This window comes from Carcharodon carcharias, chromosome 19 (assembly GCF_017639515.1).
Source record: "Carcharodon carcharias isolate sCarCar2 chromosome 19, sCarCar2.pri, whole genome shotgun sequence".
Lineage (NCBI taxonomy): Eukaryota > Metazoa > Chordata > Chondrichthyes > Lamniformes > Lamnidae > Carcharodon > Carcharodon carcharias.
In genome coordinates, this window is record NC_054485.1 from 96,618,139 (window position 1) to 96,634,517 (window position 16,379).

A 16,379-nucleotide genomic window follows, 5' to 3' on the forward strand; every position below is an offset into this window, starting at 1 on the left:
GAGCCGCTTAGTCACCTGACTCTGATGTCACACTTACATCATCCTTAACATCATGGTCTCATTAATAATGACCATTCACTTATTACTCTACATCTCCCCACAAGTATAATCTCAAAACTGTTACATTCTTTTGCTAAAGTATTTACATTACATTACCAATGCCCGTAAACCTCCTGTACTGTTTACAGTTTCCATCCAACTCCTACCTGCTCTCTCACTCCAAGTTACTATCACCCAAGACTTCGACCTCCAACAGTGTTCTGAGCTCACTTGGAGGATGCTGTGGACATGTATGTATTCCCTTATCCTCTCCTTGGAAGGAAAACATATGGGTGGAGTGGGATAGCAGCTTCTGGTGACTGCTGATACCTGGGCTGTGACCCTTATGACAATGTGGTTGTAAAGGCTATGAAAACCATTCAATGAGAAACTGATTCAGGAAAGAACTCTTCAGGACAATTGACAACAGTTTCACCATCACCATTACTGAGACTAGCTTTTAATTCTAGATGTATTAATTGAATTTAAATTTCACCAGCTGCAGTGGTAAGATTTGAACCTGTGGCCCAAGAGCACTAGCTTTGGGCCTCTGGATTACCAGTCCAGTGACGTTACCACTATACCACTTGTCATGAAAATACAATAATTCTCATAATATTATTGTGATTTATTGTAATAGTGGGGTTTAAATAGTTTCTCTGCGTGTATATGTACGTGTGTGTGTATGTATGTGTGTGGAAGGGGGACTTAATTGAATTGGAGACAGCTAGTTTGGAGGCTTTGACTTATCAAAAGGAAGCTAGGTTTGAAGTGCTAAATACATAAACACGGCTGAAGTTTTAGAAGGTGAAGTGAGAGAATTTGCATTTTTAGATAAATCAGGTAGTTTGAATTTCAAAGATATGGTACGATCTTACACCTAGCCAGAGGAGCTTGGCCCAGCAATGTGCTTATTTTTCCCAAAGATTACTGATAATATTAGCACCATGCAATGATTTATATTATGAGAAAGATAAAGTTCCAAAGACATATGGGAACAATGGAATTTATAAAGGAGAAGGGCTATGTGTCAGAGGGGAAGGCATTATAAGATCTACCAGAAGTGTGAAAAACTTCCAGTAGTTGTGCATTAAGCTGTTGTCTATAGAAACCGAAGCTGGGAAAAACCACTTTGAATTCTACTGTCCAGGGTATTGTGATGATTTGCCTGGATCTGTTTAAAATATTTTTTTTTACTGTTGCCTTAACGGGGGTGTAACTGGAAGCCAGATTAATTAGGGGTTTTAGGAGTTATTATAGTAGTAATTTGTACACCTATGTTTGTGCTTAAAATCTTTTCTTTTGTTAATAAATGTTTAATTTAGTTTTCTATAAATCTCTAGAGTCTTGGTGGACTCATTACTTCTGAATTCAGGGTATGCCTCTCGATATAAAACATAAATTGCCAAGTCATTGTGACCGGGTGATCAAGTTTCCTTCGTGGGTTTGAGCTGCCTGGCACACACCGTCTGCTGCGTCATAACATCTGGAACTATGATCATTCCCAAAACTGGATTAATAGAGTTGTTGTAATCTTGAAGGGTTTCTATCGCAATAGGGAGATAAAATTGCAAAAAATACCGATGGTAGAGTTTATCACTCACAATAGGTACTTTTGCGCCAACATCGCCAACATTGAGAAACAACACCAAGATGTCCGTGATCTCAACTGAGCACTCCTGAAAATGGGCTAGTGCTTTACCATTCGTGATGGTAAACGCATTCATGATGATGTGCCTCACTCTCAGGAAGAGACTCTTTCATGTGTCGAACCAATGAAATCCTCTTCTTTGACGACCTGCACTTCCTTGTAAAATGATTCCACTTTAAACATGTGCTAAAATTTTTCCCTCAAGCTGGTCATAGTTGTGCATTGATGAGCACTTCCATGATTTAGGCATGGTTTTGAAAGTAGCTGACCACGATGGGACACATGATGATGAGCCTGCTGACGCCTCTTTGACTGCATCTCTTGCACGTAAGCTGGTTGGGCAAACTGTGTGTGCAACCCTGATTTTGAGTGTGCATTTCTAGTGTAACCTCTTCGAATATAACATGGCAGATTCAATTTGGACTGCCAAGGTTGTGTTTTTTTTCCCAAGGTTAAATCATCATCCTCCAAGAGGAGATGTTCCCCAATTTGTGAAATTGAAGTCTTTTCAATAAATTGGTCACAAATTAGTTCATTGGCCAAATTAACAAGGAGAAGCCAATTGCCATGTATTGTTGAACGGGTTCACCATTTCCCCAGCATCTTGATGGAACTGATGTTGTTCCACCACCAAATTTTTCTTTGGCCCAAAATATTTTGCAAGAATGCTTACTGACTATCGAAAGGAGACATCCCTTCTGTGAGCTGCTCGAACATTCACTAGCCCTCTGCTCTGAGACAATGTATTTGTATCGCCTTCCTGTGAATAAGTGCTACATTTAGAGTCTCCATCTGTGGAAAGAGCGAGTAGGCATTGAACCCTGAAATCTATTGGTCCCATGGCATGGATGGATCTCCCATCGAAGGAAGAAGTGCTGCTGGAGCTGGTAAATATTTGTCAACCATCCTTTTTGCCAATTTTGTTGTACATTTTATACATTCGATTATCATCAAAGCAATGCAGAGATGTCACTAGTTTCTAAGTGTGTAGGGACTTTACTTAGAGTTTTATACAATGCTTAAGATATTTAAACCCATGCTTTTAGCTCAGTTTTCTAGTAGCTTCTTTGTGGCTATTTACTTTACTTTGAGTCCACACTCAGGCTTGACCAATCAAGCGCAGTGAACATAGTCAGCAGACATACATAATCAAACACAGAATAATTGAACCATTGAATACTACACCAATGAGGCTGAAAGTATGGATTAAGTATCACCTCAGAAACTTGAGCACAAAATCCAGAGGCGTGTAGGCTGGAGAGGTGGTGATGGTCAGTGGTTGCAGGTCAGAGAAGTGGTGATTGTCAATTGCTACAGATCGGAGAGTTAGTGACAGCTGATGGTTGAAGGCCATGGAGACAGTGAGGGACAATGACTGTATGCCAGAGAGGCAGTGACGGCCAATGGCAGCAGCCCAGAAAGGCAGTGATGGCCACAATGGCTGCAGGCTGGGGATTTGGTGATGGCCAATGGCTGCAGGCGGGGGTGTCAGTGATGGCCAATGGCTGAAGGCCGGGGAGTCTGTGTTGGCCAATGGCTACAGGCTGGGGAGTCAATGACAGCCAATGGCTGCAGACTGGAGCAGCAGTGATGGCCAATAGCAGCAGGGTTGCTGTCCAAACACAGAAGCCAGAATGCTTCCAATCCCAAGACATCTTTCAGGCATCCAGCCTTGCCTTTTATTTCCCAGGCTCCATCTAACTGCATCTAGTCTCCTCAGGTCGGATCTGACTGGGGAAGGTCAAAGGGCATAAGGCTTGTTTTTGATTCCAAAATGAGCTTCCGACCACATATTTGCAGCATCACGAAGACCACTTATTTCCACCTATGTAACATCACCTTACTGTGGCCGTGCCTCAACTCATCTGCTGCTCAAACCCTCATTCATGTCATTTAATCTCTAGACTCGACTATTACAACAGACCCTTCCCCAGCATTACACATTCTACCCTCTGTAAACTTAAGCTCATCCAAAACTCTGACGTCCAAATCCTGATGTGCACTAAGCCCCTTTTCCCCAATCGCCGTTGTGCTCGCTGACCTGCATTGGCTGCCACATCATCAGTACCTTGATTTTAAGATTCTCATTCAAGGATTCAAGGATTCTCATCCTTGTGTTCAAGTCCCTAAAGTAGCAAACTAAGGAACAGACAATCTTGGAGACACTCAGGCAAGATTAAGTTGAACACCTCCAGAGCTTTCTGTTTCTGAGTTGCAGCATCAACAATATTTTTCTTGTCTCTTTTGTGAATTGTTAATAATGGCTCTTTAACAATTATTCAACGTAATTAAAATATTAGGAGGGGTAGCTGGTCCGCTTGTGCTGTTTGAACATTGTTAGTGGAAATGCAATTATTTAATCATTTTTCTGCCATTCCTCTGTAGTTGTAAAATATTTAAGAATTATTAAGACGTTAAGACCTGTATACATTTCCTGCCTACAAAACCCATGTTTTGGGCGCAGCAGAGTGGCATCTGTGCAGACCAGTGTGCATGCATAAATGGCCATATTGTGTTGGCGGGAGACACAGTGAGCTTGATATTAAATTGGGTGTGATAGTCAGTACTGAAGAGCACTGCAACCAATTACAAGACAATATGAACAAACTTGCAGAACAGACGCTTAATTGGCAAAAGAGTTTCAACATAGATTAATGTGAGGTGTTACATTTAGGCAAGGAAAATAGGGGGTTACATGCTACTCAGAAAATAAAATCCAACCGGGGTAGCAAAGGGACCTGGGAGCGGTGGTGTTGTGTGACAACTCACTCAGGGTGGAGACATGCACATTGTATGGATAGTGATGGTAGAGGCTGCAACTTTCTTTCCATCACATGGTGAATTAGGAACCTCTCCTGCTCTTGCCGCTGGTATGTTCTGGAAGGATTTTCAAGTTGAAATGAAGAAGATTCATTTAAGCTTAAAATGCTAACATTGTTTCTCTCTCCACAGATGCTGCTACACCTACTGAGTTTTTCCCCCCAGCCAATTCTGTTTTTATTTCAGATTTTCAGCATCCACAGTATTTTTGCTTTTTTACTATGATAATCAACCTGTTTGGCTGTATTATGAACACATCTTCCTTGGCCATTGAGTCCTGAGGTGGGACTTGAACTGAAGGCTTAGCAGCTCAGAGGCAGGGATATGACCCACCGCACCACAAGGCCTCTGAAAAACTAAGCGTACACATACACAAATGACTTAAAGTAGCAATAAGCCCATTAAAAAAAGGAAACCAAGAATTAGGGTTGACACCTCGAGGGATAGAATTGAGAAGTAAAGAAGATATGCTAGACTTGTGTCGAAACTTGGTCAGACTGCACCTGGAGTACTGTGTACAGTCCTGTTCACCATATTATGAAGAGATCTATCATTGCAAAACTGCTAGCACCCATTACTAAGCAGGTAGGAAGGAGCAGGGCATTTAGAAAATCAAAATACCATCAGGCGGGTCAACATGGTTTTATGAAGAAGAAATTGTTTCTCCCATTTAAGATGGAGGTGAGGAGGAATTTCTTCTCTCAGAGAGTTATTAGGCTTTGGAATCCCCACCCCAGACAGCAGTTGAGGCTGGGTGATTGATTATATTCAAGGATGAGCTATTCATATTTTTTGATATACAAGGGAGTCGAGAATTATAGGGGTCAGACAGGAAAGTGGATTTAAGACCACAACCAGATCACCCTTGATCATTTGGAATGGAGAAGCAGGCTAGATGGGCTGAATGGCCAACCCCTGCTCCTATTTCTTCTTGTCTTACGAGATCCAGAGGAGCTGGAGAGAATGCAGGGCAGAATTACAAGGACGATAGCAGAAATGTGTGGGCGCACATACAGGAGGGAATGAACGGGCTTGAAAGAAATAAGGCTGAGGGGTGACCGAGTACAGGTTTTTAAAGTTGTGACAGATTTTGATAGAGTGGATACAGAGACAGCAGCCGGAATTTCACAGCCCCCTCCCTGCGGTGGGGATGACCAGCCATTGAAACCCCAATTCGCGTCGGCTGGACCAGAAGATCCTGCCAGCGTGGGGGTGTGGTTGGGGGGGGCGGCTGGAAAATCCACTCGACGTTTCCTCTCATGTGGAAGGGTGTAACTAGAGGCCGTCCATGTAAGAAACCCAGTGGGCAATTCAGGAGGAACTTCTTCACCCAAAGAACGAGAGAATGCGGAGCACACAGACAGCGGTTGATGTGAATAGTATTGGCTCCATGTCAAGGGTGGGTGGACATGAGAGAGAAGGGAATAGAGGCCGATGCTGTTAGAGATAGGTGAGGAAAAATGGGAGAAGGCTCGAGCCAGCACAGACAGGTTGAGCTGGATGGCCTGTTTGCCTGCTGGATCGTGTGCTGTGAAAATGCTGAAATCCCTCCTTACTGGGATTGCAAGCCCTCAAGGGCTGATGTCACCCGTCAGGGCCATGGGTTTCTCACGGTGCTGGACGTCACTGAGCGTCATTTGTTTTCCTGTCGAATGACTTCTCCCTGTCATTTATTCCAAGGGTGGTGACAGGGCTCCTGCTGTGAGGCCAGCCTCACGAAAGCAGCACAGTCTCTCATCGGCCGAACTGAGCACTGACTCTTCCCCCCCAGAATGATCCCCATGAATGGTTTCCACAGGATACAGAGTATGGCCCTTTGTTGTGATTTGCAGGCCGGAAGCAGATGCTTCCTGGTTGATAAGCCTCGGATTGTACCACATAGGGACGGGAAGGGAGGGACCCATCTCCTCATGAAGTGTCAAATTCATGTATCCCAGAGAGTCACAAACTTTAATCTTTACCCTCACCTGGCCTCTTGGATATATTACCCCTCTGAGCATGATTACCAAAAATAAGGGAGTGACTCTAAAGTACTAACTTTAGATATATAGATAGATTAGTTGATCTCATAATCGTATACAAAGTATTAAGTGCATATATGTAAAATCATATAGGTAGGGAGGTACGAGCCATGGTCCACAAAAGGCCATAGGCATCTCGATTAGAGAGAGATGGTTGATTATATAGCTTAAGGGGCACTACTTCACAGCTAACATGGAACAGGCAAGAAGGCAGGCCCTAAGTCCACCTCAGCTAGAACAGGAATCGAACCTGCGCTGTTATCATTAATTCTGGACCACATACTAGCCATCTAAACTAACTGGCCCCTCCCCACAATAGTATGCAATATATTAAATGATATATAGATAGGTGAGATGATCCCACTATTTCAAGGTGCACAGGTCAATAGATCATTCGAGTAAATAGAATCATAGAACAGTTACAGCACAGATGGAGGCCATTCGGCCCATCGTTTCTGTGCCAGCTCTCTGCTAGTTGAACACCCCTGCAGCGCCCCCCCCCCCACCCCAACCGTCCCACCTTTTCCCTGTATCTCTGCATCCTTTTTGCCCTTCCAGGTGGTAATCTAATTCTCTTGCGAAAGCCACAATTGAATCTGCCTCCAGTAAGACTCTCGGGCAGCGCATCCCAGATCGTAAACATCGCTGTGTAAAGGAAGCTCTTCCCCCTGTCGCCTTTGCTTCTTTTGCCAATCACCATAAATCGGTGTCCTCTGGGGCAGGATTTTACATCCCGCCCGCCTGACCCAATCGGGTGTAAAATAGAGAGCAGTGTTTCAGTCGGAGGGCGCGTGCAAGAGTCAGCAGTGTGCCCGCTGACAGTTAATAGGTCTATTAAGCCCTTCAATGTAGGAACTGACCTGGGTTTTCCGCTGCCCGTCCAATGTTACGGTTGGTGAACTGGCCAGACGGCCTTTGAATTTTTGAGGAAACCTCATCCAAGGGCGGGATGAGGTTTCCGATATTAATTAAAAAATAATAAAAATGTTTGGGCACAATTTTTATCGTCAATACGTTTAGGTGAGTGACTCTTATGGGCGGAAAGAATTTTTTGGGGAATTTCAAAACGTTTCCTTTCAGATTTAAAATTCTTCAGCTCCCTCAGGCAGCTCTCTGCCTTCAGGGAGCTTTCATTCCACTGACTCCAGTGCTCACCCTCCTCCCACCCCCACCCCAGCAGCGCTGAGCTTCTCAGTGCGCCTTTCACACTGGCCGGCTGTTAATTGACCAGCAAGTGCGAGATCGCGGCCGGGGGCCGATTGTGGGCGGCGGCCTGTTTCCCGGCTGCTCCTGGGCCCAGCCACCACGCCCGCCCAACGACCCGAAAATCCTGCCCCTGGTTCTCAATCCTTCCATCAGTTTCTCGCTACCTGCCCTGTCTACAGACTTCATGATTTTGAACACCGCTCTCAAATCTCCCAACAACCAACAACCTTCACTTCTCTAAGAATAACCCCACCTTTCCCAATCTACCCACGTATCTTAAGTGCCTCGTCCCTGTAACCATTCTCATAAATCTTTCCTAAGCCCTCCCTGAAGACTTCACATCCTTCCTAAAGTGTGGTGCTCAGAATTAGACACAATACCTCAGTTGCGGCCAAACCAGTGTTTTATAAAGATTCACCATAACCTCCTTGCTTTTGTACTCTGTTTCCATTAATAAAGCCCAGGATCACGTGTTTAAATGCTTTCTCAATCTGCCTTCCCACCGTCAGTGATTTGTGCACTAATATTCCCAGGCCTCGCTCTTCCTGCACTCCATTCAACAAAAAGGGAGATTTAAATCAGCAAAAGGGAAAAATGAATCTCCATTGGGTGATCATTCTTTTTTTTTAAAGAACCAAGAAGTGATGTAATATAGTATTTGTAAACTGCAAAGAAAGACTAGCATTTATACAGCTCCTTTCATCTTCTCAGGACATCCCAAAGTACTTTTCCAAAATAGGTGATTGGTTGTAGCTTTATTTATTCCATTTATTCTTTCATGGGACATGGGCATCACTGGCAAGACCTGCAATTGTTGCGCATCCCTATTTGCCCTAGAACTGAACTGAGTGGCTTTTCAGAGGGCAGTCAAGAGTCAACCACATTGCTGTGGGTCTGGAGTCACGTGTAGGCCAGACCTGGTAAGGACAGCAGATTCCCTTCCCTAAAGGACATGAGTAAACCAGATGGGTTTTTAAAACAATATTTGTTACCATGGCCACTACTACTTTGCTATTACAGATTTTTATTTATTGAGTTTTAAAATTCCACCAGGTACCATGGTGGGATGGGAGCCTCTGTCCCCAGAGCATTAGCCTGGGCCTCTGGTTAATAGTCCAGTGACACTACCACTACTCCTCCATCTCCTCTTACTCTAAGTGTAGTCATTAAGTGTACACAGTCTCGTAAGTGTAGGCATTACTACGATCTAGGAAATGTAACTGCCAAGTTGTGCACAGCATGGTCTCCTAAACAGCAATGAGATAAATAAAAACAAAAAAACTGCGGATGCTGGAAATCCAAAACAAAAACAGAATTACCTGGAAAAACTCAGCAGGTCTGGCAGCATCGGCGGAGAAGAAAAGAGTTGACGTTTCGAGTCCTCATGACCCTTCGACAGAACTTGAGTTCGAGTCCAGGAAAGAGCTGAAATATAAGCTGGTTTAAGGTGTGTGTGTGGGGGACGGAGAGATAGAGAGACAGAGAGGTGGAGGGGGTTGGTGTGGTTGTAGCGACAAACAAGCAGTGATAGAAGCAGATCATCAAAAGATGTCAACAACAATAGTACAATAGAACACATAGGTGTTAAAGTTAAAGTTGGTGATATTATCTAAACGAATGTGCTAATTAAGAATGGATGGTAGGGCACTCAAGGTATAGCTCTAGTGGGTTTTTTTTTTATTTTATATAATGGAAATAGGTGGGAAAAGGAAAATCTTTATAATTTATTGGGAAAAAAAAAAGAAGGGGGAAACAGAAAGGGGGTGGGGATGGGGGAGGGGACTCACGACCTAAAGTTGTTGAATTCAATATTCAGTCCGGAAGGCTGTAAAGTCCCTAGTCGGAAGATGAGGTGTTGTTCCTCCAGTTTGCGTTGGGCTTCACTGGAACAATGCAGCAAGCCAAGGACAGACATGTGGGCAAGAGAGCAGGGTGGAGTGTTAAAATGGCAAGCGACAGGGAGGTTTGGGTCATTCTTGCGGACAGACCGCAGGTGTTCTGCAAAGCGGTCGCCCAGTTTACGTTTGGTCTCTCCAATGTAGAGGAGACCACATTGGGAGCAACGAATGCAGTAGACTAAGTTGGGGGAAATGCAAGTGAAATGCTGCTTCACTTGAAAGGAGTGTTTGGGTCCTTGGACGGTGAGGAGAGAGGAAGTGAAGGGGCAGGTGTTGCATCTTTTGCGTGGGCAAGGGGTTGTGCCATAGGAGGGGGTTGAGGAGTAGGGGGTGATGGAGGAGTGGACCAGGGTGTCCCGGAGGGAGCGATCCCTACGGAATGCCGATAAGGGGGGTGAAGGGAAGATGTGTTTGGTAGTGGCATCATGCTGGAGTTGGCGGAAATGGCGGAGGATGATCCTTTGAATGCGGAGGCTGGTGGGGTGATAAGTGAGGACAAGGGGGACCCTATCATGTTTCTGGGAGGGAGGAGAAGGAGTGAGGGCGGATGCGCGGGAGATGGGCCGGACACGGTTGAGGGCCCTGTCAACGACCGTGGGTGGAAAACCTCGGTTAAGGAAGAAGGAGGACATGTCAGAGGAACTGTTTTTGAATGTAGCATCATCGGAACAGATGCGACGGAGGCGAAGGAACTGAGAGAATGGGATGGAGTCCTTACAGGAAGTGGGGTGTGAGGAGCTGTAGTCGAGATAGCTGTGGGTGTCGGTGGGTTTGTAATGGATATTGGTGGACAGTCTATCACCAGAGATTGAGACAGAGAGGTCAAGGAAGGGAAGGGAAGTGTCAGAGATGGACCACGTGAAAATGATGGAGGGGTGGAGATTGGAAGCAAAATTAATAAATTTTTCCAAGTCCTGACGAGAGCATGAAGCAGCACCGAAATAATCATCGATGTACCGGAGAAAGAGTTGTGGAAGGGGGCCGGAGTAGGACTGCAACAAGGAATGTTCCACATACCCCATAAAGAGACAGGCATAGCTGGGGCCCATGCGGGTACCCATAGCCACACCTTTTATTTGGAGGAAGTGAGAGGAGTTGAAGGAGAAATTGTTCAGCGTGAGAACAAGTTCAGCCAGACGGAGGAGAGTAGTGGTGGATGGGGATTGTTCGGGCCTCTGTTCGAGGAAGAAGCTAAGGGCCCTCAGACCATCCTGGTGGGGGATGGAGGTGTAGAGGGATTGGACGTCCATGGTGAAGAGGAAGCGGTAGGGGCCAGGGAACTGGAAATTGTTGATGTGACGTAAGGTGTCAGAGGAATCACGGATGTAGGTGGGAAGGGACTGGACAAGGGGAGAGAGAAGGGAGTCAAGATAACGAGAAATGAGTTCTGTGGGGCAGGAGCAAGCTGAGACGATCGGTCTACCGGGGCAGTTCTGTTTGTGGATTTTGGGTAGGAGATAGAAGCGGGCCGTCCGAGGTTGGGCAACTATCAGGTTGGAAGCTGTGGGAGGGAGATCCCCAGAGAAGATGAGGTCAGTGACAGTCCTGGAAACAATGGCTTGATGTTCAGTGGTGGGGTCATGGTCCAGGGAGAGGTAGGAGGAAGTGTCTGCGAGTTGACGCTCAGCCTCCGCGTGGTAGAGGTCAGTGCGCCAGACAACAACAGCACCACCCTTGTCAGCGGGTTTGATGACAATGTCAGGGTTGGACCTGAGAGAATGGAGTGCAGTAAGTTCAGAGAGAGACAGGTTAGAATGGGTGAGAGGAGCAGAGAAATTGAGACGACTAATGTCGCGCCGACAGTTCTCAATGAAAAGATCGAGAGAAGGTAAGAATCCAGAGGGAGGGGTCCAGGTGGAGGGAGAATATTGAAGATGGGTAAAAGGATCCGTTGAACTGGGAGAGGACTCCTGCCCAAAGAAGTGAGCCCGGAGACGAAGACGGCGGAAGAAGAGTTCAGCATCGTGCCGAGCCCGAAATTCATTGAGGTGAGGGCGTAAGGGTATGAAACTAAGTCCTTTGCTGAGCACTGAACGTTCAGCATCGGAGAGGGGAAGGTCAGGGGGTATAGTGAATACACGGCTGGGGTTGGGATTGGAAGATGGGGTGGGGACGGAGGGACAGGCAGGGGTGGAGGGTCCTAGATGGGTGTTGGTGTCGATGAGTTGTTGGAGCTTGCGTTCCTTAGCACTTGAGAGAAAGAGAAAAAGTTTCTTGTTGAGGCGTCGGATGAGCCGAAGGATAAAATGAAACTGGGGGCACGCGCAGCTTTGAAAAAGGGTACGGCGGTGCTGCTGGAGGGAGAGGTCGAGTGTGTTCATATGGCGGCACATGGCACTGAGAGTGGATTTCAGAATGTGACGGGAACAGCAGTCCGAGAAACGTTTTATGTCCCGGAGATACCTGTAATCCTGGGTGGGTTCGAAACATGAGGGGTGGAATTTCAGTTGAAATCCATGTGGGGTAAGTCGGAGACGGAGACAGTCACTGAGAAAGGAGATATGGCTGTGAAAGCGGGTTTTAGTAAACACATTGTCAAACACCAGGAGGGAAATGGAAAGCAAGGAAGGTGAGCAGGGCAAAAGAGAGGAACGGAAATCTTGTCGCAGAAAATAACAGAACTTCTTCAAGGAGGTAGGCATTTCTTGAAGAGCAGTGGCAGTCAATTAAACACAGAGATAAAAACAAAAAAACTGCGGATGCTGGAAATCCAAAACAAAAACAAAAACAGAATTTCCTGGGCGCATGGCACTGAGTGTGGATTTCAGAATGTGACGGGAAAAGCAGTCCAAGACACGTTTTATGTCCTGGAGATACCTGTAATCCTGGGTGGGTTCGAAACATGAGGGGTGGAATTTCAGTTGAAATCCATGTGGGGTAAGTCGGAGACGGAGACAGTCACTGAGAAAGGAGATATGGCTGTGGAAGCGGGTTTTAGTAAACACCTTGTCAAACACTAGGAGAGAAATGGAAAGCAATGAAGGTGAACAAGGCAACAGAGAAATCCGGAAATCTTGTCGCAGAGAGGAACAGAACTTCTTCAAGGAGGTAGGCATTTCTTGAAGAGCAGTGGCAGTCAATTAAACACAGAGATAAAAACAAAAAAACTGCGGATGCTGGAAATCCAAAACAAAAACAGAATTACCTGGAAAAACTCAGCAGGTCTGGCAGCATCGGCGGAGAAGAAAAGAGTTGACGTTTCGAGTCCTCATGACCCTTCGACAGAACTTGAGTTCGAGTCCAGGAAAGAGCTGAAATATATTCAACTGAAATTCCACCCCTCATGTTTCGAACCCACCCAGGATTACAGGTATCTCCGGGACATAAAACGTTTCTCGGACTGCTGTTCCCGTCACATTCTGAAATCCACTCTCAGTGCCATGCGCCGCCATATGAACACACTCGACCTCTCCCTCCAGCAGCACCGCCGTACCCTTTTTCAAAGCTGCGCGTGCCCCCAGTTTCATTTTATCCTTCGGCTCATCCGACGCCTCAACAAGAAACTTTTTCTCTTTCTCTCAAGTGCTAAGGAACGCAAGCTCCAACAACTCATCGACACCAACACCCATCTAGGACCCTCCACCCCTGCCTGTCCCTCCGTCCCCACCCCATCTTCCAATCCCAACCCCAGCCGTGTATTCACTATACCCCCTGACCTTCCCCTCTCCGATGCTGAACGTTCAGTGCTCAGCAAAGGACTTAGTTTCATACCCTTACGCCCTCACCTCAATGAATTTCGGGCTCGGCATGATACTGAACTCTTCTTCCGCCGTCTTCGTCTCCGGGCTCACTTCTTTGGGCAGGAGTCCTCTCCCAGTTCAACGGATCCTTTTACCCATCTTCAATATTCTCCCTCCACCTGGACCCCTCCCTCTGGATTCTTACCTTCTCTCGATCTTTTCATTGAGAACTGTCGGCGCGACATTAGTCGTCTCAATTTCTCTGCTCCTCTCACCCATTCTAACCTGTCTCTCTCTGAACTTACTGCACTCCATTCTCTCAGGTCCAACCCTGACATTGCCATCAAACCCGCTGACAAGGGTGGTGCTGTTGTTGTCTGGCGCACTGACCTCTACCACGCGGAGGCTGAGCGTCAACTCGCAGACACTTCCTCCTACCTCTCCCTGGACCATGACCCCACCACTGAACATCAAGCCATTGTTTCCAGGACTGTCACTGACCTCATCTCCTCTGGGGATCTCCCTCCCACAGCTTCCAACCTGATAGTTGCCCAACCTCGGACGGCCCGCTTCTATCTCCTACCCAAAATCCACAAACAGAACTGCCCCGGTAGACCGATCGTCTCAGCTTGCTCCTGCCCCACAGAACTCATTTCTCGTTATCTTGACTCCCTTCTCTCTCCCCTTGTCCAGTCCCTTCCCACCTACATCCGTGATTCCTCTGACACCTTACGTCACATCAACAATTTCCAGTTCCCTGGCCCCTACCGCTTCCTCTTCACCATGGACGTCCAATCCCTCTACACCTCCATCCCCCACCAGGATGGTCTGAGGGCCCTTAGCTTCTTCCTCGAACAGAGGCCCGAACAATCCCCATCCACCACTACTCTCCTCCGTCTGGCTGAACTTGTTCTCACGCTGAACAATTTCTCCTTCAACTCCTCTCACTTCCTCCAAATAAAAGGTGTGGCTATGGGTACCCGCATGGGCCCCAGCTATGCCTGTCTCTTTATGGGGTATGTGGAACATTCCTTGTTGCAGTCCTACTCCGGCCCCCTTCCACAACTCTTTCTCCGGTACATCGATGATTATTTCGGTGCTGCTTCATGCTCTCGTCAGGACTTGGAAAAATTTATTAATTTTGCTTCCAATCTCCACCCCTCCACCATTTTCACGTGGTCCATCTCTGACACTTCCCTTCCCTTCCTTGACCTCTCTGTCTCAATCTCTGGTGATAGACTGTCCACCAATATCCATTACAAACCCACCGACACCCACAGCTATCTCGACTACAGCTCCTCACACCCCACTTCCTGTAAGGACTCCATCCCATTCTCTCAGTTCCTTCGCCTCCGTCGCATCTGTTCCGATGATGCTACATTCAAAAACAGTTCCTCTGACATGTCCTCCTTCTTCCTTAACCGAGGTTTTCCACCCACGGTCGTTGACAGGGCCCTCAACCGTGTCCGGCCCATCTCCCGCGCATCCGCCCTCACTCCTTCTCCTCCCTCCCAGAAACATGATAGGGTCCCCCTTGTCCTCACTTATCACCCCACCAGCCTCCGCATTCAAAGGATCATCCTCCGCCATTTCCGCCAACTCCAGCATGATGCCACTACCAAACACATCTTCCCTTCACCCCCCTTATCGGCATTCCGTAGGGATCGCTCCCTCCGGGACACCCTGGTCCACTCCTCCATCACCCCCTACTCCTCAACCCCCTCCTATGGCACAACCCCTTGCCCACGCAAAAGATGCAACACCTGCCCCTTCACTTCCTCTCTCCTCACCGTCCAAGGACCCAAACACTCCTTTCAAGTGAAGCAGCATTTCACTTGCATTTCCCCCAACTTAGTCTACTGCATTCGTTGCTCCCAATGTGGTCTCCTCTACATTGGAGAGACCAAACGTAAACTGGGCGACCGCTTTGCAGAACACCTGCGGTCTGTCCGCAAGAATGACCCAAACCTCCCTGTCGCTTGCCATTTTAACACTCCACCCTGCTCTCTTGCCCACATGTCTGTCCTTGGCTTGCTGCATTGTTCCAGTGAAGCCCAACGCAAACTGGAGGAACAACACCTCATCTTCCGACTAGGGACTTTACAGCCTTCCGGACTGAATATTGAATTCAACAACTTTAGGTCGTGAGTTCCCTCCCCCATCCCCACCCCCTTTCTGTTTCCCCCTTCTTTTTTTTTCCCAATAAATTATAAAGATTTTCCTTTTCCCACCTATTTCCATTATATAAAATAAAAAAAAACCCACTAGAGCTATACCTTGAGTGCCCTACCATCCATTCTTAATTAGCACATTCGTTTAGATAATATCACCAACTTTAACTTTAACACCTATGTGTTCTATTGTACTATTGTTGTTGACATCTTTTGATGATCTGCTTCTATCACTGCTTGTTTGTCGCTACAACCACACCAACCCCCTCCACCTCTCTGTCTCTCTATCTCTCCGCCCCCCACACACACACCTTAAACCAGCTTATATTTCAGCTCTTTCCTGGACTCGAACTCAAGTTCTGTCGAAGGGTCATGAGGACTCGAAACGTCAACTCTTTTCTTCTCCGCCGATGCTGCCAGACCTGCTGAGTTTTTCCAGGTAATTCTGTTTTTGTATGAGATAAATAAGCCATGTTGGCCAGCACCCCACAGAGAACTCCCCAGCCACTCTCCAAACTGTATGTTTGGATTTTTAACATCTATCTCGAAAAGCATTGATTCAGCATTTCGCCTGAAAGACAACACCACTATTAGTGCAGCACAAGACTCAAGCACAAAATCAAGTGCAGTGCTGTACTGAGGGAGTGCTGCACTGCCGGAGGTGCTGTCTTTCAGCTGAGGCATTAAACCCAGGACCCGTCTACCCTCTCAGGTGTCCGTAAAAGATCCCACGGCACTATTTCGAAGAAGAGCAAGAGAGTTATACCCAGTGTCCTGGCCAATATTTATCCCTCAATCAAGCTCACAAAAAAATGATTATCTGGCCATTATTGCATTGCAGTTTGTGAAATCTTGCTGTGCACAAACTGGCTTTTGCAGTGGCTACTCTGCAA

General features: G+C 46.7%; 1 protein-coding gene across 3 annotated transcripts in view; it reads left to right on the forward strand.

Moving 5' to 3' along the window:
* The window catches only part of LOC121291134 (neurogenic locus notch homolog protein 1-like), a 138,748-nt gene that overhangs the window by 69,072 nt on the left and 53,297 nt on the right, over positions 1–16,379 (forward strand). The window lies entirely within an intron of this gene.